Raw genomic sequence first — 23,189 nt, forward strand, 5'->3', positions numbered from 1 at the left:
AGGTCAGAAACAAATGTCTGCTTTATACTCGATCCGTTTGTTTCATCCATAGCACAATATCTAGCTAACTATCTGGCCATAGTCAACAGTCATAGGCTAGCTTCAATGTTACATGGCTAGCTGCACCCATTGTGTGCAACATAGGAGACAAGACAACGCTAACGTTAGCTGCTTACAGTGTTGGGGAACCTACTCTGAAATCATAGTTTACTACACTACCAAGTAGCGTAGAAGAAGAAGAAGTTAAGCTACACTAAAGCTACCCTTAAAAAATATATAGTTTACTTAACTAAAGCTACTTTGAAAAAGTATTTCACTACCACCAAGCTACTTCGGAAAAAGTGATCATATCTACATCGGAAGTGTCATAGACTACAAATTGCAAGACAGATCACTTTGGTCAGGTGTTAACAGACTGTGTAATTAGACCATTAAACACAAAAACGATGTTTCAAGTGAGAATTATGCAGGTCTGATGCTGAAAAAGTAAGAAATTATTGCCTATTTCCGAGATCCTGTATGTTGTTCTCTTTTTGCAAAAAAATAGTGTGTAGTTCCAGTAGTTAGCTACACCGCTACATTTAGTATTGACTATTTTATTAGGATCCCCAATTAGCTGCTGCCAAGGTAACGGCTACTCTTCCTGGGGTCCAAACAGGAAACAAAACACAACACAAATAATACATAAAACAATACAAAATATATAAACATGCCTGTGTCTCGTCACAGTCTCCGTTGTGTCATAAGGTGTTCCTTTATCAGATTGTTTAAATCTGGTTTTATTGCTAGTTTGAGTTACCTGGGGTGGCACAGCGTTCTATTTAAACATGGCACTATTTAGTAAGTTGTATTTCCCAGCCTCTGTTCTTGACTTGGGTACCGTGAAGATACCTCTGGTTGCATGTCTCATGTGATACCAATAAGTGTCAGAAATGTGTGCCAACTGCTTGAACAAACAGTTCGGTATCTTCAACACATCAACACCTCGTACAAAGACCAATAGTGATACAGTCAATCTCTCCTATTTGAGGAAAGCCAGGAGAGATTGATGTGCATGTCACTGACATTCGCCCTCCGTGAACATTTAAGTGCAAATACGTGCTGCTCTGTTCTGGACCAACTGTAATTTCTCTATGTCCTTCCTTGCCGCCCATGACCACACAACTGGGCAGTAGTTGAGGTGCGACAAAACACTTTAGGACCTGTCTGGTTGACTGAGATATCAAGAAAGCAGAGCTGTTGAGTTGTCAGCGTACATAGACGCACAGGCTTTATTCAAGGTCATTAGTAAAAACAGAAAAAAATGATGTCCCAAGTCATTACATGACAAAACAAGGTTTGAATTTAGTTCAACTGTCACCAAACTATTGCAAAATGTAGTTTGATTACTAGTTAAACTACATGTAGTTCACTACTCCCAACACTGGCTACTTCCAGTGCATTCAGGAAAGTATTCAGACCCCTTCCCTTTTTCCCTATTTGGTTTTTCACATCCTTATTCTAAAATATATATATTTTTAAATTTCCCTCATCAATCTACACACAATACTCTATAATGACAATGCGAAAACAGGTTTTTAGAAATTTTTGTAAATGTATTAAATATTTAAAAAAAGAAATACCTTATTTACACAAGTATTCAGACCCTTTGCTATGAGACTCGCAATTGAGCTAAGGTGCATCCTGTTTCCATTGATCCTCCTTGAGATATTTCAACAACTTGATTGGAGTCCACCTATGATAAATTCAATTGATTGGACATGATTTGGAAAGGCACACACCTGTCTATATAAGGTCCCACAGTTGAGATGGTAGAACCTTCCAGAAGGCCAACCATCTCTGCAGCACTCCACCAATCAGGCCTTTATGGTAGAGTGGCCAGACGGAAGCCGCTCGAAAGGCACCTAATGGACTCTCAGACCATGAGAAACAAGATTGTGGTCTGATGACACCAAGATTGAACTCTTTGGCCTGAATGCCAAGTGTCGCGTCTGGAGGAAACTTGGCACCATCCCTACTGTGAAGCATGGTTGTGGCAGCATCATGTTGTAGGGATGTTTTTCAGCGGCAGGGACAGGGAGACTCATCAGGATCAAGGGAAAAATGAACGGAGCTAAGTACAGAGATATCCTTGATGAAAACCTTCTACAAAGCACTCAGGACCTCAGACTGGGGTGAAGGTTCACCTTCCAATAGGACAACAACCCTAAGCACACAGCCAAGACAACATAGGAGTGGCTTCAGGACAAGTCTCTAAATGTCCTTGAGTGGCCCAGCCAGAGCCCGGACTTGAACCCGATCGAACATCTCTGTAAGAGACCTGACAATAGCTTTGCAGTGACCCTCCCCATCCAACCTGACAGAGCTTGAGAGGATCTGCAGAGAAGAATGGGAGAAACTCCCCAAATACAGGTGTGCCAATCTTGTAGCGTCATACCCAAGAAGACTCGAGGCCGTAATCGCTGCCAAAGGTGCTTCAACAAAGTACTGAGTAAAGGGTCTGAATACTTACATAAATGTGGTATTTCAGTTTTTTATTTTTATTAAAAACCTTTTTTAGCTTTGTCATTATGGGGATTTGTGTGTGTATATTGATGAGGAAATAGATTTTTTAAATCCAATTTAAAATAAGGCTGTAACGTAACAGAATGTGGAAATAGAATGCACTGTGTATACCTAAAAATATGCATAATGTTGGCAGCTGGCAATGGCCTTTGTCAACAGCAAGTAGCTAAAGCTAGCAAGCAAAATTACTGGCTATTAAATTTGGGCTCACGTTAACCAGAGTCAAAGTATTTTTTTTATTTCACCTTTATTTAACCAGGTAGGCAAGTTGAGAACAAGTTCTCATTTACAATTGCGACCTGGCCAAGATAAAGAAAAGCAGTTTGACACATACAAGAACACAGAGTTACACATGGGGTAAAACAAACATACAGTCAATAATACAGTAGAAAAATATTTCTATATACGATGTGAGCAAATGAGGTGAGATAAGGGAGGTAAAGGCAAAAAAAGGCCATGGTGGCGAACAATATAGCACGTAAAACACTGGACTGGTAGATTTGCAGTAGAAGAATGTGCAGAGTAGAAATAGAAACAATGGGGTGCAAAGGAGCAAAATAAAATAAAAAATACAGTAGGGGAAGAGGTAGTTGTTTGGGCTAAATTATAGATGGGCTATGTATAGGTGCAGTAATCTGTGAGCTGCTCTGACAGCTGATGCTTAAAGATAGTGAGGGAGATAAGTATTTCCAGTTTCAGAGATATACCTGCTGGAGCGCGTGCTACAGGCGGGTGCTGCTATGGTGACTTGTGAGTTGAGATAAGGGGGGACTTTACCTAGCAGGGTCTTGTAGATGACCGGGAGCAAGTGGGTTTGGCGATGAGTATGAAGCGAGGGCCAGCCAACGAGAGCGTACAGGTCGCAGTGGTGGGTAGTATATGGGGCTTTGGTGACAATTAGGATGGCACTGTGATAGACTGCATCCATTTTATTGAGTAGGGTATTGGAGGCTATTTTGTAAATGACATCGCCGAAGTCGAGGATCTGTAGGATGGTCAGTTTTACGAGGGTATGTTTGGCAGCATGAGTGAAGGATGCTTTGTTGCGAAATAGGATTTTGGATTGCAGATGTTTGATGTGAGTCTGGAAGGAGAGTTTACAGTCTAACCAGACACCTAGGTATTTGTAGTTGTCCACATATTCTAAGTTAGAACCATCCAGAGTAGTGATGCTGGATGGGCGGGCAGGTGCAGGCAGCGATCGGTTGAAGAGCATGCATTTAGTTTTACTTGTATTTAAGAGCAGTTGGAGGCCACGGAAGGAGAGTTGTATGGCATTGATGCTCGTCTGGAGGGTTGTCCAACACAGTGTCCGACACAGTGTCCAAAGAAGGGCCAGAAGTATACAGAATGGTGTCGTCTGCGGAGAGGTGGATCAGAGACTCACCAGCAGCAAGAGCGACATCATTGATGTATACAGAGAAGAGAGTCGGCCCAAGAATTGAACCCTGTGGCACCCCCATAGAGACTGCCAGAGGCCCGGACAACAGGCCCTCCGATTTGACACACTGAACTCTATCAGAGAAGTAGTTGGTGAACCAGGCGAGGCAATCATTTGAGAAACCAAGACTATCGAGTCTGCCGATGAGGATGTGGTGATTGACAGAGTCGAAAGCCTTGGCCAGATCAATGAATATGGCTGCACAGTATTGTTTCTTATCGATGGCGGTTAAGATATCGCTTAGGACCTTGAGCGTGGCTGAGGTGCACCCATGACCAGCTCTGAAACCAGATTGCATAGCGGAGAAGGTGTGGTGGGATTCGAAATGGTCGGTAATCTGTTTGTTGACTTGGCTTCCGAAGACCTTAGAAAGGCAGGGTAGGATAGATATAGGTCTGTAGCAGTTTGGGTCTAGAGTGTCCCCCCCCCCTTTGAAGAGGGGGATGACCGCAGCTGCTTTCCAATCTTTGGGAATCTCAGACGACACAAAAGAGAGGTTGAACAGGCTAGTAATATGGGTTGCAACAAATTTTAGAAAGAAAGGGTCCAGATTGTCTAGCCTGGCTGATTTGTAGGGGTCCAGATTTTGCAGCTCTTTCAGAACATCAGCTGACTGGATTTGGGAGAAGGAGAAATGGGGAGGGCTTGGGCGAGTTGCTGTGGGGGGTACAGTGCAGTTGACCGGGTTAGGGGTAGCCAGGTGGAAAGCATGGCCAGCCGTAGAAAAATGCTTATTGAAATGTTCAATTATAGTGGATTTATCGGTGGTGACAGAGTTTCCTATCCTCAGTGCAGTGGGCAGCTGTGAGGAGGTGTTCTTATTCTCCATGGACTTTACAGTGTCCCAGAACTTTTTTAAGTTTGTGTTGCAGGAAGCACATTTCTGCTTGAAAAAGCTAGCCTTGGCTTTTCTAACTGCCTGTGTATATTGGTTTCTAACTTCCCTGAAAAGTTGCATATCACGGGGGCTGTTCGATGCTAATACAAAACACAATTTTTGTGTTGGTTAAGGGCAGTCAGGTCTGGAGAGAACCAAGGGCTATATCTGTTCCTGGTTCTATATTTCTTGAATGGGGCATGCTTGTTTAAGATGGTGAGGAAGGCATTTAAAATATAAAAAAAACAGGCATCCTCTACTGACAGGATGAGGTCAATATCCTTCCAGGATACCCAGGCCAGGTCGATTAGAATGGCCTGCTCGCTGAATTGTTTCAGGGAGCGTTTGACAGTGATGAGGGGTGGTCGCTTGACCGCTGACCCATTACGGATGCAGGCAATGAGGCAGTGATCGCTGAGATCTTGGTTGAAAACAGCAGAGGTGTATTTAGAGGGCAAGTCGGTTCGGATGATATCTATGAGGGTGCCCGTGTTAATGGCTTTGGGGTGGTACCTGGTAGGTTCATTGATCATTTTTGTGAGATTGAGGGCATCAAGCTTAGATTGTAGGATGGCTAGGGTGTTAAGCATGTTCCAGTTTAGGTCACCTAGCAGCACGAGCTCTGAAGATAGATGGGGGGCAATCAGTTCCAGAGCACAGCTGGGGGCAGAGGGTGGTCTATAGCAGGCGGCAACGGTGAGAGACTTGTTTTTAGAGAGTTGGATTTTTACAAGTAGAAGTTCAAATTGTTTGGGTACAGACCTGGATAGTAGAACAGAACTCTGCAGGCTATCTCTGCAGTAGATTGCAACACCGCCCCCAAGTAAAGTGAGAATGCTAGCTACTTTCTCCCCAAATGATCAAATCCTTCCTATATCTCAAATGTAGTTACTGATATAATGACACAATTTACAGAACAGCATCAGAACCAATTCAGCCCCACATCCTGACCTTCACAATTGCAGATGTTGGTATCACTGCAATGCATCCCTGGTGTGATGTTTCCTCCAGTCTGCTTAGATGGACATTTGATAAAGCTGACCTTACAATGAGTGACGTACAGTGCATTCGGAAAACATTCAGACCCCTTGACTTTTTCCACATTTTGTTATGTTACAGCCTTATTCTAATATGTATATACAGTGCCTTGCGAAAGTATTCGGCCCCCTTGAACTTTGCGACCTTTTGCTACATTTCAGGCTTCAAACATAAAGATATAAAACTGTATTTTTTTGTGAAGAATCAACAAGAATTGGGACACAATCATGAAGTGGAACGACATTTATTGGATATTTCAAACTTTTTTAACAAATCAAAAACTGAAAAATTGGGCGTGCAAAATTATTCAGCCCCCTTAAGTTAATACTTTGTAGCGCCACCTTTTGCTGCGATTACAGCTGTAAGTCGCTTGGGGTATGTCTCTATCAGTTTTGAACATCAAGAGACTGAAATTTTTTCCCATTCCTCCTTGCAAAACAGCTCGAGCTCAGTGAGGTTGGATGGAGAGCATTTGTGAACAGCAGTTTTCAGTTCTTTCCACAGATTCTCGATTGGATTCAGGTCTGGACTTTGACTTGGCCATTCTAACACCTGGATATGTTTATTTTTGAACCATTCCATTGTAGATTTTGCTTTATGTTTTGGATCATTGTCTTGTTGGAAGACAAATCTCCGTCCCAGTCTCAGGTCTTTTGCAGACTCCATCAGGTTTTCTTCCAGAATGGTCCTGTATTTGGCTCCATCCATCTTCCCATCAATTTTAACCATCTTCCCTGTCCCTGCTGAAGAAAAGCAGGCCCAAACCATGATGCTGCCACCACGATGTTTGACAGTGGGGATGGTGTGTTCAGGGTGATGAGCTGTGTTGCTTTTACGCCAAACATAACGTTTTGCATTGTTGCCAAAAAGTTACATTTTGGTTTCATCTGACCAGAGCACCTTCTTCCACATGTTTGGTGTGTCTCCCAGGTGGCTTGTGGCAAACTTTAAACTACACTTTTTATGGATATCTTTAAGAAATGGCTTTCTTCTTGCCACTCTTCCATAAAAGGCCAGATTTGTGCAATATACGACTGATTGTTGTCCTATGGACAGAGTCTCCCACCTCAGCTGTAGATCTCTGCAGTTCATCCAGAGTGATCATGGGCCTCTTGGCTGCATCTCTGATCAGTCTTCTCCTTGTATGAGCTGAAAGTTTAGAGGGACGGCCAGGTCTTGGTAGATTTGCAGTGGTCTGATACTCCTTCCATTTCAATATTATCGCTTGCACAGTGCTCCTTGGGATGTTTAAAGCTTGGGAAATCTTTTTGTATCTAAATCCGGCTTTAAACTTCTTCACAACAGTATCTCGGACCTGCCTGGTGTGTTCCTTGTTCTTCATGATGCTCTCTGCGCTTTTAACGGACCTCTGAGCCTATCACAGTGCAGGTGCATTTATACGGAGACTTGATTACACACAGGTGGATTGTATTTATCATCATTAGTCATTTAGGTCAACATTGGATCATTCAGAGATCCTCACTGAACTTCTGGAGAGAGTTTGCTGCACTGAAAGTAAAGGGGCTGAATAATTTTGCACGCCCAATTTTTCAGTTTTTGATTTGTTAAAAAAGTTTGAAATATCCAATAAATGTCGTTCCACTTCATGATTGTGTCCCACTTGTTGTTGATTCTTCCCCAAAAAATACAGTTTTATATCTTTATGTTTGAAGCCTGAAATGTGGCAAAAGGTCGCAAAGTTCAAGGGGGCCGAATACTTTCGCACGGCACTGTATGTTTTAATTCCACATCAATCAATAGGGCTTCCGAGTGGTGCAGTGATCTAAGGCACTGTATCTCAGTGCAAGAGGCGTCACTACAGTCCCTGGTTTGAATCCAGGCAGAATCACATCCGGCCATGATCGGGAGTCTCATAGGGTGGCTCACAATTGGCCCAGCGTCGTTCGGGTTTGGCCAGGGTTGGCCATTATTGTAAATAATTTGTTCTTAACTGACTTTCCTAGTTAAAGAAATGTAAAATAAAATCTACACACGATACTCCATAATGACAAAGCAAAAACAGGCTTTTAGAAATTTTTGCAAATGTATAAAAAACTACTGAAATATGACATTTACATAAGTATTCAGACCTTTTACTCAGTACTTTGTTGAATCACCTTTGGCAGCGATTACTGCCTCGAGTCTTCTTGGGTAGGACGCTACCAGCTTGGCACACCTGTATTTGGGGAGTTTCTCCTATTCTTCTCTTCAGATCCTCTCAAGCTCTGTCAGATTGGATGGGAAGACTCGCTGCACTGCTATTTTCAGGTCTCTTCAGAGATGTTAGATTGGGTTCAAATCTGGGCTCTGGCTAGGCCTCTCAAGAACATTCAGAGACTTGTCCCGAAGTGCTTAGAGTCATTGTCCTGTTGGAAGGTAAACCTTCACGCCAAATCAAATTGTATTTGTCACATGCGCCAAATACAACAGGTGTAGCCCTTCAGTGAAATGCTTACTTACACCCCCTTAACCAACAATGCAGTTTTAAGAAAATATTTTTTTAAGTAAGTGGTAAGAATAACAAATAATTAAAGAGCAGCAGAAAATAACAATAGCGGAGCTATATACAGGGGGTACCGGTGTCGAGGTAATTGAGGTAATATGTACATGTAGAGTTATTAAAGTGACTATGCATAGATAATAAGAGAGTAGCAGCAGCACAGAATTGGGGGGGGGGGGGGGAATGCAAATAGTCTGGGTAGCCATCTGATTAGATGTTCAGGAGTCTTATGGCTTGGGGGTAGAAGCTGTTTAGAAACCTCTTGGACCTAGACTTGGCGCTCCGGTACCGCTTGCCATGTGGTAGCAGAGAGAACAGTCTTTGACTAGGGTGGCTGGAGTCGTTGAAATTTTTTGGGGCCTTCCTCTGACACGGCGTGGTATAGAGGTCCTGGATGGCAGGAAGCTTGGCCCAGGTGATGTACTGGGCCGCACGCACTACCCTCTGTAGTGCCTTGCGGTCGAAGGCCGAGCAGTTGCCATACCAGGCAGTGATGTAACCAGTCAGGATGGACTCGAACGGCACAGATGTAAAACCTTTTGAGGATCTGAGGACCCATGCCAAATCTTTTCAGTGTCCTGAGGGGGAATAGGTTTTGTCATGCACTTTTCACGACTGTCTTGGTGTGCTTGGACCATGTTGATTTGTTGGTGATGTAGACGCCAAGGAACTTGAAGGTCTCAACCTGCCCCACTACACCCCCGTTGATGAGAATGGGGACGTGCGCGGTCCTCATTTTCCTGTAGTCGACAATCATCTCCTTTGTCTTGATCACGTTAAGGGAGAGGTTGTTGTCCTTGCACCATACAGTCAGGTCTCTGACCGCCTCCCTATAGGCTTTCTCATCGTTGTCGGTGATCGGCAAACTGAATGATGGTGTTGGAGTTGTGCCTGGCCCTGCAGTCATGAGTGAACCGGGATTACAGAAGGGGCCTGAGCACGCACCCCTGAGGGGACACTGGGTTGAGGATCAGCGTGGCAGATGTGTTGTTTTTTTAATTATTTTATTACCTTTAACTGACTAGGCAAGTCAGTTAAATTCTTATTTACAATTGACGGCCTGGAACAGTGGGTTAACTGCCTTGTTCAGGGGCAGAACAACAGCTTTTTATCTTGTCAGCTCGGGGATTTGATCCACCAACCTTGCGTTTACTGGCCCAACGCTCTAACCACTAGGCTACCTGCGAGGCCGGCCCGTCAGGATGTGGGTCTAGGGTTTCTCGAATAATGGTGTTGATGTGAGCCATGACCAGCCTTTCAACAGATTTCATGGCTACAGGCGTGAGTGCCTCAGGTCGGTAGTCATTTAGGTAGATTATTTTAGTGTTCTTGGGCCCAGGGACTATGGTGGTCTGCTTGAAACATGTTGGTATTACACATTCAGACAGGGAGAGGTTGAAAATGTCAGTGAAGACACTTGCCAGTTGATCAGCGCATGCTCAGTATACATGTCCTGGTAATCCGTCTGGCCCTGCGGCCTTGTGAATCTTGACCTGTTTAAAGGTCTTACTCTCATCGGCTTGCTGAGAGTGTGATCACACAGTCGTCCGGAACAGCTGATGCTCTCATGCATGTTTCAGTGTTACTTGCCTCGAAGCGAGCATAGAAGTTATTTAGCTTGTCTGGTAGGCTAGTGTCACTGGGCAGCTCTCGGTTGTGCTTCTCCTTGTAGTCTGTAATAGTTTGCAAGCCCTGCCACATCCGACGAGCACCGGAGCCTGTGTAGTACGATTCGATCTTAGTCCTCTATTGACGCTTTGCCTGTTTGATGGTTTGTCAGAGGGCATAGCGGGATTTCTTATAAGCTTCCTGGTTAGAGTCACGCTCCTTGAAGGCGGCAGCTCTACCCTTTAGCTCAGTGCAGATATTGCCTGTAATCCATGGCTTCTGGTTGGGGTATGTATGTACAGTCACTGTGGGGACAACGTCGTCCATGCACTTATTGAGGAGGCCAGTGATTGATGTTATGTACTCCTCAATGCCATCGGAAGAATCCTGGAACATATTCCAGGTCGAGGTCCTGAGCGGTCTGGAGCAGGTTTTCGTCTAGGATCTCTCTGTACTTTGCTCCGTTCATCTTTGCCTCGACCCTGACTGGTCTCCCAGGCCCTGCTGCTGAAAAACGTCCCCACAGCATGATGCTGCCACCACCATGCTTCACCTTAGGGATGGTGCCAGTTTCCTCCAGACATGACACTTGGCAGTGAGACCAAATATTTTCAATCATGGTTTCATCAGATCATAGAATCTTGTTTCTCATGGTCTGAGAGTCCATTAGGTGCCTTTTGGTAAGCTCCAAGCGTGCTGTCATGTACCTTTTACTGAGGAGAGGCATCTGTCTGGCTACTCTACCAAAAAGGCCTGATTGGTGGAGTGCTGCAGAGATGGTTGTCCTTCTGGAAGGTTCTCCCATCTCCACAGAGGAACTCTCTGTCAGAGTGACCATCTGGTCCTTGGTCACCTCCCTGACCAAGGCCCTTTTGCCCAAGGCCACTGTGTTCTTGGGGACCTTAAATTCTGCAGAAATGTTTTGCTACACTTCCCCTGATCTGTACCTCGACATAATCCTGTCTCAGAGCTCTACGAACAATTCCTTCGACCTCATGGCTTGGTTTTTGCTCTGACATGCACTGTCAACTGTGGGACCTTATATAGACAGGTGTGTGCCTTTCCAAATCATGTCCAATCAATTACATTTACCACAGGTGGACTCCAATCAAGTTGTAGAAAAATCTCGAGGATGATCAATGGGAACAGGATGCACCTGAGCTCAATTTCGAGTCTCATAGCAAAGAGTCTGAATACTTATGAAAATAAGGTATTTCTGTTTTTTATTTGTAATGAATTTGCTACATTTCTAAAAAACTCTTTTTGTTTTGTAATTATGGGGTATTGTCTTTAGATTGACGAGGAAGTTTTTTAATTTAACCCATTTTAAAATAAGGCTGTAACGTAACAAAATGTGGAAAAGGGGAAGTGATCTGTATACTTTCCGAATGCACTGTATGTTCCTCTATGCGTTCTCAGATTTTTTTTGACATAGTGGGCTTCTTCCAAAACAATTCATATTTCATTAGCCACCTTTTCTGTAGATTTACCTATTCTTGATTGCTAAACAATCAATTATAGGCCTACTGTTAGTGAGGCCCTCACAAGCTATATGGCATGATGACAGAGAGAAAAACCTTCTTGCAGGTCCATAGAGGCGGAGGGTATGGCTCCGACTTCAGTGATGGTGAGGGCCAGGGAGAGACATCTCAAAGTGGAGGGAAAAGGCAGAGTTTGTTGTTTATTCCGTTCATCTCTTATACAGTTCACCATTGAAATACCATTACCGGGAGTCAAGGACATACATTTGTAGGCCCATCTACTGTATCAACAAACAGCTCTTGTCAGACGTCATTCAGAGCTCTACCTTTAGATGGCGATAAAGGCCAAGACATGTTTTCTTTGACACAGTTGTCAAGGGTTGGCAAACCTGCTCTTGTTATACCAAAAGGAAGGCACGTAAGATTTTTAGTTTACCTCTTTGGATTTTGACTGGGGAGAGGATGGTGAAATGTAGCAACCACAGATGAATTAGTATGCTTAGTTGGTGAGTTGATTTATAGAATTAGGTGGGGTACCTGGTTAAAAGAAGAAACAAAAATGGCTTTGTCTCATGCAAGAATTTTGCCAGGGAAAACTATCTAGCTTGGAACTCTTTCTTATTTGTCTATTAACTAATTTAATAGGCAGGTCAAAACTCCATCTGACCAAAACAGGTAGACATTTCAGGTGGTCTTTTCAGACAACTCTTACACTAAGAGGGCATTATCATAATTTTCACAGTATTATTCGAACCTAAAAGGGTGGTGTTATATAAAAAAACAAACATAGGAAATCACGTTTTTGACTGCCCTGACCCTTTAAGTTGTTACCACTTCCAAATGTCTTCATCAGCTTTGTGGGTGATAGAGTATAAATAGAATAGGCTCATGAGAAGTGCTTTTGCGAGGTGAGAGCACTGACACACTTTCAGTAATGCATTGAACACAATTATCTATTCTTGCCGCTCTGAGAAAGCTGAATAAGCCAATATGCTGTACCTGATTAAGTCACTCTAGCTAATCCCGCCCTCGTTTACTGCCATTCTGTAGGAAGTGGCGAGGGATTTAAAGGCTGACTCAGATCATCAAGATTCACAGCCAATGGTCTTTCACTCCTCAATGGGATACAGTGACCAATCCGTGACCTGGAATCAGATCAGGTCATCTACATGGTCTTTGTGTAAGAGTCAGTCGGAGGCCAGACATGTTCTCTCTCTGGCCAATGCCACGGCCATGTTGTTGCAGAGTGATTCACTAGTTTCACGCTATCGCTGTGTCACAGGTCATGTTTTTTAAGTCAGGTCATCTATTAGTATTGACCTAATCATGTGCAAAAAGCATCAGTTGCCTGTTTTGGCCATAATAGGAAGGGTTCAGTAACAATAAATTCATACCATATAAGAGGTTTTATAATCGATTCATATTTTATTTAACATCCGTTGCCTTTTCCACCCTCATTTTGACCAGATGCTTTTGTAAGAAGGACTTTCTCTCCCCAGGTTTGTGTCTCTTGTCTTCTCTCTGGTTGATGTGTTCGTGTCTGCCATCCCTCTTACTGTCTGAGCCATAGCACACTGTTTACATGCCATCTGTTTTGATACATCTTCTGAACCAAGCATGTGTGCTTAGCTAAGACTGTGTCTGTCCATCCCCATATGCCAATGGTCCATCCGTGTACTTTTACCATGTGACAATGCATGCTCCTTGACACCTAGTTGACACTTCAAAAGTGTGTGATTAGCTGTTCATGAGTCTTATGGCTTGGGGGTAGAAGCTATTTAGGAGGCTCTTGGACCTAGACTTGGCGCTCCGGTACCGTTTGCCGTGCGGTTGCAGAGGGTCGCATACATCGCACCGGACGTCGATCCCCCGTTCGTCTATCGATTTTTCAGTGAGCTGTTGACATCAGTAAAATTGTTTTGCACTCGGTTCGCAAAGTACTCGCCGCAGCCACACATTATTGGTGTATCCGTGCTATAACACCGTGGCCGCTAAACCTGTGTTTAGAGAATCACCAGTCTGAATTATGTAGGGGTTACGTCATGATGAGACAGGATGACATGGCATTGTAATTGCTGATGCCCTTTTGGCTTTGTGAGGATGACTAGTGAAACTCCTTGTGTCAAATCCCTGTGTTTACTATTTTAGTGGTCTGGTCACTGGTAAACAGTCAGTGTACATGGAAAGATGTATTGATCCAGCAAGGCCAGTAAGTTCACCTTTCAACGTGTCTGTCTGCACACAATTTGTTTTTGTTATGAGTTGGATACTGTCGGTTCCAAAGTCCAAAGCAATATAAACAGTTGTCAAATATTCTAATATATCTTTCAGCAGCAGATGTCTTTCTTTTTATGGGACAGACACCCAATTCACAGAGTCTTGGTTCACTTAATCACTTTGCCTCAAGTTCAACATAGCATCAGCATTTGTTTTTATAAACAATATTTGTGAAATTATTTGTGACATAATCATAATTTATCCCTGTTATGTGGAGCATGTTTTGGAACAGCTGTTTGCTGAAGCAGTACAGCATGTTTTCGACAGCTGTTTGGTGAAGCTTCACAACATGTTTTGGAACAGCTGTTTGGTGAAGCTTTACAACATGTTTTGGAACAGCTGTTTGACGAAGCTTTACAACATGTTTTGGAACGGCTGTTTGGTGAAGCTTTACAACATGTTTTGGAACAGCTGTTTGGTGAAGCTTCACAACATGTTTTGGAACATCTGTTTGACGAAGCTTCACAACATGTTTTGGAACAGCTGTTTGGTGAAGCTTCACAACATGTTTTGGAAAGTCAAACTGAAAAGAAGGCAGCTACAGTTTGTCCAAATTGAAATGAAACGGCGATTCCATTCAGAACTGTCTCTTAAGAATGGGCCTCTCCCTATAGAGTAACTGACTTTTGATTGTGTAATAGGCTTTATAATAACAGCTACCAGGGTTGTTCCGTGAAAAGAGGGCCTTTTGGGTAGTGTAATTTTTATCTAATTTTTATTTCACCTACTTATAATACTTTGTCATAAAGAGCACGTTTCACTTCACAAAAAAAAAACATATTTTACCATCTCAAGAGGTCAAATTAAGAAAAATGGCAATTAAGGTAACAGGAAAAAGTAGCAATTAAAGTAACAGGGTTGACCGTAACAGAGCCAGAACTCCCTTTGAGACAAGGGGAATGGAAGCATGTTGTGCGCAATGGGGAGGGGCAATTGAATGCAAGCTCCCCCTTTTTCCTCAGAACAGGCTCAATTCAACGGGGCATGGACTCTACAAGGTGTCGAAAGCGTTCCACAGGGATGCTGGCCTATGTTGACTCCAATGCTTCCCGCTGTTGTGTGAAGTTTGCTGGATGTCCTTTGGGTGGTGGACCATTCTTGAAACACACAAACAGTTGAGCGTGAAAAACCCAGCAGCATTGCAGTTCTTGACACACTTGCTCCTGGCACCTACTACCATACCCCGTTTTTAAGACACTTAAATGTTTAGTCTTGCCCAATCGCTCTCTGAATGGCACACATACACAATCCATGTCTCAATTGTCTCAAGGCTTGAAAATCCTTCTTTAACCAAATCCTCTCCTTCATCTACATTGATTGAAGTGGATTTAACAGGTGACATCAATAAGGGATCAAAGATTTCAACTGGATTCACCTGGTCAGTCTATGTCATGGAAAGAGCAGGTGTTCCTAATGTTATGTTTTGTACATTCAGTGTACACTGGAGTTGCTTCCCAAGACGACGTTGAATGTTCTTGAGTGGCCTAGTTACAGTCTTGACTTAAATCAGCTTGAAAATCTGAAAATGGCTGAGCTTGAAGAATAAAAAAAAAAGAATACTGTGCAAATATTGTACAGTTCAAGTTTGCAAAGCTCTTAGAGAATTACCCAGAAAGACTCGCAGCTGTAATCGCTGCCAATGACTCAGGGGTCTGAATAAATATGTAAATGAGATATTTCTGTATTTCATTTTCAAATGATTTGACAAAATATCTACAAACATGTTTTGTCACTATCGTTATTGGACGTTGTGTGTAGATGGGCGAGAGAAAAAAAATCAATAATGGTGAAATGTTGGGGTTAAGTGGGTTCTAATCTTCCTAAATGTCAGAAAAACACAATATTGTAGAAGAGGTGTTCTACTAACATATCAATGTGCAAGTACAGAGATACTGTACCTATCAACGTTGTGTCTGGTGGTGCTGGGGCTACCTTACCAAGCATGTCAGTCATCATACCTTCCTGTATGGTGTCCCATATAGATTTAGGCCACTTTAGCGAGACTTTATTCATATAACAATTTTGATGTATTAAATGTTCCATGTGATTTATTTTAAAGGTCACTTAATTTAATAAAACAAACATTTAAAATTCAGTATTGATGCACAGTTCCTACTTAAAATATCAAAGGGACGCTATTCTTTGAATGACCCACCAACATCAAAGAGAATTCATTCTTGTCTGGCAGATCATGTGTTAATTAGCCTGCATGTGATGTAGGCAGCTCATGGAATGTAGCCACCTCCAGCAGCCTGTGGTAAGGTGAGGCCCAAGGTTGTGACTAGATGGAGTACAAATACGACCGGAAGTTACTTTTCCTAGCAATTCTCCTAACATGGTACGTTAATTCTCCTAACCTGGTACGTTAATTCTCCTAACCTGGTGCGTAAATTCTCCTAACCTGCTGCGTATGTTCTCCTAACCTGCTGCGTATGTTCTCCTAACCTGCTGCGTATGCTCTCCTAACCTGCTGCGTAAGTTCTCTTAACCTGCTGCGTATGTTCTCCTAACCTGCTGCGTACGTTCTCCTAACCTGCTGCGTATGTTATCCTAACCTGCTGCGTATGTTCTCCTAACCTGCTGCGTATGTTATCCTAACCTGCTGCGTACGTTCTCCTAACCTGCTGCGTACGTTCTCCTAACCTGCTGCGTATGTTCTCCTAACCTGCTGCGTATGTTCTCCTAACCTGCTGCGTATGTTCTCCTAACCTGCTGCGTATGTTCTCCTAACCTGCTGCGTATGTTCTCCTAACCCGCTGGGTAAATTCTCCTAACCCGCTGGGTAAATTCTCCTAACCCGCTGCATTAATTCACCTAACCCGTTGCATAAGTTATCCTAACCTGATGTGTTAGTTCTCCTAACCTGGTGCGTTAGTTCTCCTAACCTGGTGCGTAAATTCTCCTAACCTGGTGCGTTAGTTCTCCTAATCTGCTGCATAAGTTCAGGGTGAAGGCATGGCCACTGGCCAGCCCTGGTTCCTGCCTCCTACATTACCCATGTACATGTTCCTCCCATTGAGCTTGATTATTAGTGAACAATGTCATAATGAACGGCACAGGAGAACACACCCTTGTTGAGCTTTACATTGGCATTTCTTGCAGACTATCCTATGTATCTGCATGGTGTCCTCAAAATAAGGAATAAACTTCATATACCTGAAAATGATTTCCCTCCAGCCTGTTCTCATTAACCAAACCTGTCCAGATGCAGGGTTGGAGGTACAGTCATGCAAGTACAGTGTTTTTACACTATACAGTAATACCTTAATCTGACGCTCTAAATTTCTCTACTCTGTATGGTATGGCAATGCAGTTGGAATAATGTCTATATTGTATTGACACTGTGTTTGAAGGCCACTTTCTGTGTGGGAACAACCTCTGTGAGAAGGAGGAGGACCTGAAGAGCTGGGAGGTGAACTTTGCCCATGTGGAGCAGGGAGAGAAGAGAAACACACAGGTCAAACTCAGTAAGAGCTCTGTTGTTTACATGTTAGTCATTTAGCACACGTGCTTATTCAGCCTGACTGACAGGAGCAATTGGGGTGCCTTGCTCAAGGGCACATTGACAGATTTTCAACTCGTTAGCTCAGGGGTTCGAACCAGCAACCTTTCGGAAACTGGCCCAGCGCTCTCAACCGCTAGGCTACCTGCCACTGGCCGTCTAAGCTAGGGCTGGGCCTTCAAGCCTCACGCCGGTATCATGGTGGGGCAAATCGCATTAATGAAGCCTAAAGAATGACTCCCTCTCGTATTGTGATCCCTGAGGAAACTCAGAACATGCTAGATTAACTTTTTTTTTTAAAGCTTTTCCTGTTGAAAAACAATATCCCACATGTAAGTACAGTAATGTACCCACACTTAAAAGAAAACTCCACCCAAAAACACTGTTTTTGTAATTGTGTCATTAGTCCATTGTTGACATAGTCCCAAAATGTTTTGCATGTCAGCAATCAAGTTGAGAACAAAATAGGAAAGGTCCACCCTTTGTGCTGACTGACCTGGACCATCTATTGAGATGTGCCTTTTGTGAAGTAAATCAGGTGTTCAATGAAAAGGAGACTGGAGTAGGACTTTAAAGTTTATGTATTGATATCAAGCAGTCTGTCAAAATGATCATTTCCCAGATGATAAAAGGGGGATACCTAGTCAGTTACAACTGAAATGTGTCTTCGGCATTTAACCCAACCTCTCTGATTCAGAGAGGTGCGGGGGGGCTGCCGTAATCAACATCCACATCTTTGGGTTAACTGCCTTGCTCAGAACAACAGATTTTTATTTTGTCAGCTCAGGGATTTGATCCTGCAGCCTTTTAGTTACTGGCCCAAACACTCTAACCACTAGGCTATAAGCACTATTCCAATTATTTGCTATACTAACAGAGGTGGTATTTTCTAGGACTCTGCCTCGAGTGCTCCTTGAAACTCAACCCAGGAAGTTGACTTGCTAATTGTTCCCTGTCAGTTTATCTTCATCCATTGACCACTAATGGGGTCTCTGGCCCCTTTTAGCGGTGTCAAAATGTCACAATTAATGTTTGAAGATTGGCTGAACTTAAACAAAGGACTCGTTGTTTTCAGGAGAAAGGAGGTGATCGCCAAGAAAAAAAGACAAGTCGTCTGAGGAAAATCAAGTTGAGCCACAGGCAAAAAGATCCAAGAAAGCAGAGACAAACATCACGAGGAGACACAAAGGCAAGACACCATTTCATATCTTTGTACAACTATGGCTATAGGTAGACGCAAACAACAGGCCATGGTGATGAAATGAAAAGTGCTGAAGGTGCTTGTACTAATGTCTTAATGGTGTAATACAACATTTAGAAACATGAGCATTTGAAAACTCAAACCCATTCATAAACATCTTATAAACACCTACTATAGTGTTTAGATATTATATAATATCTGACTGAAAGCAGCCGTTTCACATGGAGGAGGAAAAAATCACAACACTTTGGTTGCTTTTTGTTGTTGCTCAATGTCAGCTGCAAATAGTTGGCTGTCTGAGTTGAACTGACTGAGTTCCCCCTCTCTCTCCCCCCAGCAGGCCCCTCCTAAGACTCCTCCCCCAGGAACTCTGAGGACGACTCCCAGCAGTCAGACAAAGGTAGTTTATTCTCACTCTCCACCTCCCTACAAAGTCAAGCGGTTTATTACCTTACACCCTCAGGACAAGCAGAACGGACGTGCCCTAATGTCCTCATTCATAACAGGTGCTTTTAAAATACATGAAAAAAAACACTTTTACAAACACATGGGCTAGTTTTGTCATAAGGCCTCAGTCAGACAACACTCATACTTTCATTGCGGATTCAGCTGCACTTGAAGTATGGGCCTGCTTACCCTGGGTTTTCAATGTGACGTAAATAAAAGCAGCCGCTGCACACGAAGGCCAAGTTCCAAGGCCAAGGTGCAGACCAAGGGCCATACTCTTACGGCTGAAGCTGCAGGACTGAAGGTAACTGACCCGTTCCGTCCCCTGGACCTTAGCCGCCTGAAGTAGGGGTGCTGAGGGTTCTGCAGCACCCCCTGATAAATCACAATTAAAACGTTTCAGCACCCCCACCTCAAAACATCTTCCCCGGCGCCATGCCCTGGATGCCTCTTCCCAGAGCTAAAAAACCGAATCATGTTCTTCGCATGTTTCTTTAGCACTGCTTTATACACACATTCTCACTTTACTCACTGTCAATCGTGAATGAGAATTCTTCAAGTTTTACCGGGGAAACATCCATGCAGCATCTGCATGCCAACTATTTGACCTCAATGAGTTTCATGGGAATATGCATTTAGATCTAATTGAGTTGTGTATGCTACGTTGTTGTTTTGCATTACAGTTGAAGTCGGAAGTTTACATACACTTAAATTGGAGTCATTAAAACTCGTTTTTCTACCACTCCACAAATTTCTTGTTAACAAACTATGGTTTTGGCAAGTCGGTTAGGATATCTACTTGGTGCATGACACAAGGAATTTTTCCAACAATTGTTTGCAGACAGATTATTTCACTTATAACTCACTGTTACACAATTCCAGTGGGTCAGAAGTTTAGATACACTAAGTTCACTGTGCCTTTAAACAGCTTGGAAAATTCCAGACAATTATGTCATGGCTTTAGAAGCTTCTGATAGGCTAATTGACATTATTTTAGTCAATTGGAGGTCTACCAGTGGATGTATTTCAAGGCCTACCTTCATACTCAGTGCCTTTGCTTGACATCATGGGAAAATCAAAAGAAATCAGCCAAGACCTCAGAAAAAAAATTGTAGACCTCAGCAAGTCTGGTTCATCCTTGGGAGCAATTTCCAAACGGCTGAAGGTACCACGTTCATCTGTACAAACAATAGTATGCAAGTATAAACACCATGGGACCACGCAGCCAACATGCCGCTCAGGAAGGAGACGCATTCTGTTTCCTAGAGATGAACGTACTTTGGTGCGAAAATGTGAAAATCAATCCCAGAACAACAGCAAAGGACCTTGTGAAGATGCTGGAGGAAACAGGTACAAACGTATCTATATCCACAGTAAAACGAGTCCTATATTGACATAACCTGAAAGGCCGCTCAGCAAGGAAGAAGCCACTGCTCCAAAACCGTTTGCAACTGCACATGGGGCAAAGATCGTACTTTTTGGAGAAATGTCCTCTGGTCTGAGGACATTTCTGTTTGGCCATAATGACCATTGTTATGTTTGGAGGAAAAAGGGGGAGGCTTGCAAGCCGAAGAACACCATCCCAACCGTGAAGCATGGGGGTGGCAGCATCATGTTGTGGGGGTGCTTTGCTGCAGGAGGGACTGGTGCACTTCACAAAATAGATTGAGGATGGAATTATGGCATTATGAGGATGGAAAACTATGTGGATATATTGAAGCAACATCTCAAGACATCAGTCAGGAAGTTAAAGCTTGGTCGCGAATGGGTCTTCCAAATGGACAATGACCACAAGCATACTTCCAAAGTTGTGGCAAAATGGCTTAAGGACAAGATATTGGAGTGGCCATCACAAAGCCCTGACCTCAATCCTATAGAAAATGTGTGGGAAGAACTGAAAAAGCGTGTGCGAGCAAGGAAGCCTACAAACCCTACCCAGTTACACCAGCTCTGTCAGGATGAATGGGCCAAAATTCACCCAACTTATTGTGGGAGGCTTGTGGAAGGCTACCCAAAATGTTTGACCCAAGTTAAACAATTTAAAGGCAATGCTACCAAATACTAATTGAGTGTATGCAAACTTCTGACCCACTGGGAATGTGACGAAATAAATAAAAGCTGAAATAAATAATTCTCTCTACTATTATTCTGACATGGTGATCCTAACTGACCTAAAACAGGGAATTTGTACGAGGATTAAATGTCAAGAATTGTGAAAAACTGAGTTTAAATGTATTTGGCTAAGGTGTATGTAAACCTTCGACTTCAACTGTATGTACAGTAAGCGAATTTGAGAGCAGATTGTGTTAACAAAGTGTAGCCTAGGCCTACCTGTGTTTTGTTTCAATTAAAGCACACATTTCGCCTAGTGGCGCACTCTGTTTGCACAATCATCCTAACATGAGGTGGTGTTTTGTCTCACAGTAACATTCAGACCAGAGTTCAAATACTATTTAAAATATCTCAATTACTTTCACATAGATTTTGAAGTAAGTATTCAGATATTTTAAAAGACAAGTAGTTGAGTATTGTACTGTATTTAGGAATACACCTGGAAAGTATTGGCAGGTATTTGAAAATACTCAAAGACACTGACTCAAATGCCCTCCCATGCATTTAACCCAGGTATTTGAAAATAGTATTTGAAATAATCATTTGAAAATACTTCCAAAAGAAGAAGTTGTTTCGGGCCACATTATTTGAAAATAGTCAAATACACAAAAAACAAGTATTTCAATAACAGATCGTCAAATCCACAAGTATTTGATTATTTTGAGCCCAGGTTTAGTAATGTTGTGCTATGCTATTATATTCAGTTCTGTCATGTATGAATACTGTGATCTTGCAGACATTGATTCAGCTTTCATCTAAAGTTATTAAACAAGCACCATTCTCCATTCATCATTGAAATTCACCAGAGTAGCCTGTTCTCTGGGCAGCCAAACGAATCCCGCATATGCGCAGAAGCTTTGGTTGTTTAGCTATCGGGAAGAGGCATCCAGAGAATTCGGCAACGCAGCCTGTCCGTACTTTTATAGGTTTAAGTCGGACTTGACTCTTCTGACCCTCCTTAATCCTTCAGTGCTGTAACTATGTTGCATGTGCCGCAACAATTCCTTAGTTAAAGCCCCTTATGGGTTTGTTTTTGAAAGCATTATGAATATCATTGAATGTAATGCATGAAAAGCTCTTTATGAATAAAGTTTTTCTGTTTTGTATTGTCTCCTTCCTGCCATGTAGGAGAGGGAGAACACAGTGAGGAGCCAAAGGGCCTGTCGGAGGCAGACCACTGGAAAGGCCCAGCCCCCACCGTGGAGGAGGAGTCCAGGTGAGCTTAGCAGTCCAACATTATATCACCCTTACAAAGCCCTGCTAGGCCTCTAGACACGTTTACAGACACTAGTACCGACCAATTAAACTTTGATTTGACTATTTTCTGTCTTCCAGGGAGGAGGAGTTAGACGAGTACTTTGAGGACATGTTTCTTTGACCACCCTGCCCTTGGATTTCTGCCAGCAAGAGTCAACATGCAAGAGTCAACATGCAAGAGTCAACGTGCAAGAGTCAACGTGCAAGAGTCAACGTGCAAGAGTCAACGTGCAAGAGTCAACGTGCAAGAGTCAACGTGCAAGAGTCAACATGCAAGAGTCAACGTGCAAGAGTCAACATGCAAGAGTCAACGTGCAAGAGTCAACATGCAAGAGTCAACATGCAAGAGTCAACGTGCAAGAGTCAACATGCAAGAGTCAACGTGCAAGAGTCAACATGCAAGAGTAGATTTGATTGATTTTGTATTAGACGTGGTTATCTTCGTTTAATATTTCAGTTTGTCTGAAGCTGAATAAAATGCAGGTTCTTTTTTAATCCTGAGCTTCTAATTCAGCCTCCTGACATTTCATTATAACTGAAATGAAGACTACAATATGCATGAAGTGCCATGTAAGAACCTAGTATCGAAGTGTATTTAGAAAAAGCACAATCCACTAACTCCCAAGAAAACACTATCTGAAAAGAAAAGGACTGGAAACATTCAACCACAGGAGGTTGGTGGCACCTTAATAGGGGAGGACAGGCTTGTGGTAATGACTGGAGCCTAATAGGTGGAATGGTATCAAACACATGGTTTCCATGATTTCTCTGTGTTTGATGCCATTCCATTCGTACCGTTCCAGCTATTATTATGAGCCGTCCTCCCCTCACCAGCCTCCACTACATTCAACCATGGTAGTAGAGACAGAGACAAAATACAAGC

General features: G+C 42.9%; 2 long non-coding RNA genes across 2 annotated transcripts; both read left to right on the forward strand.

Annotated features, from left to right (window-relative positions):
- Nucleotides 1-302: 302 nt before the first annotated feature.
- Nucleotides 303-18,478, forward strand: LOC116355472 (uncharacterized). Its single transcript, XR_004204477.1, has 3 exons — nt 303-486; nt 17,141-17,254; nt 18,365-18,478. It is a non-coding gene; the product is annotated as an uncharacterized LOC116355472 (long non-coding RNA).
- A 347-nt stretch (nt 18,479-18,825) lies between these two features.
- On the forward strand, nt 18,826-22,970 carry LOC109865217 (uncharacterized). Its single transcript, XR_002251542.2, has 3 exons — nt 18,826-18,890; nt 22,178-22,265; nt 22,385-22,970. It is a non-coding gene; the product is annotated as an uncharacterized LOC109865217 (long non-coding RNA).
- The last annotated feature ends 219 nt before the right edge of the window (nt 22,971-23,189 follow it).

Source organism: Oncorhynchus kisutch, linkage group LG20 (genome assembly GCF_002021735.2).
Source record: "Oncorhynchus kisutch isolate 150728-3 linkage group LG20, Okis_V2, whole genome shotgun sequence".
NCBI classification, from domain to species: domain Eukaryota; kingdom Metazoa; phylum Chordata; class Actinopteri; order Salmoniformes; family Salmonidae; genus Oncorhynchus; species Oncorhynchus kisutch.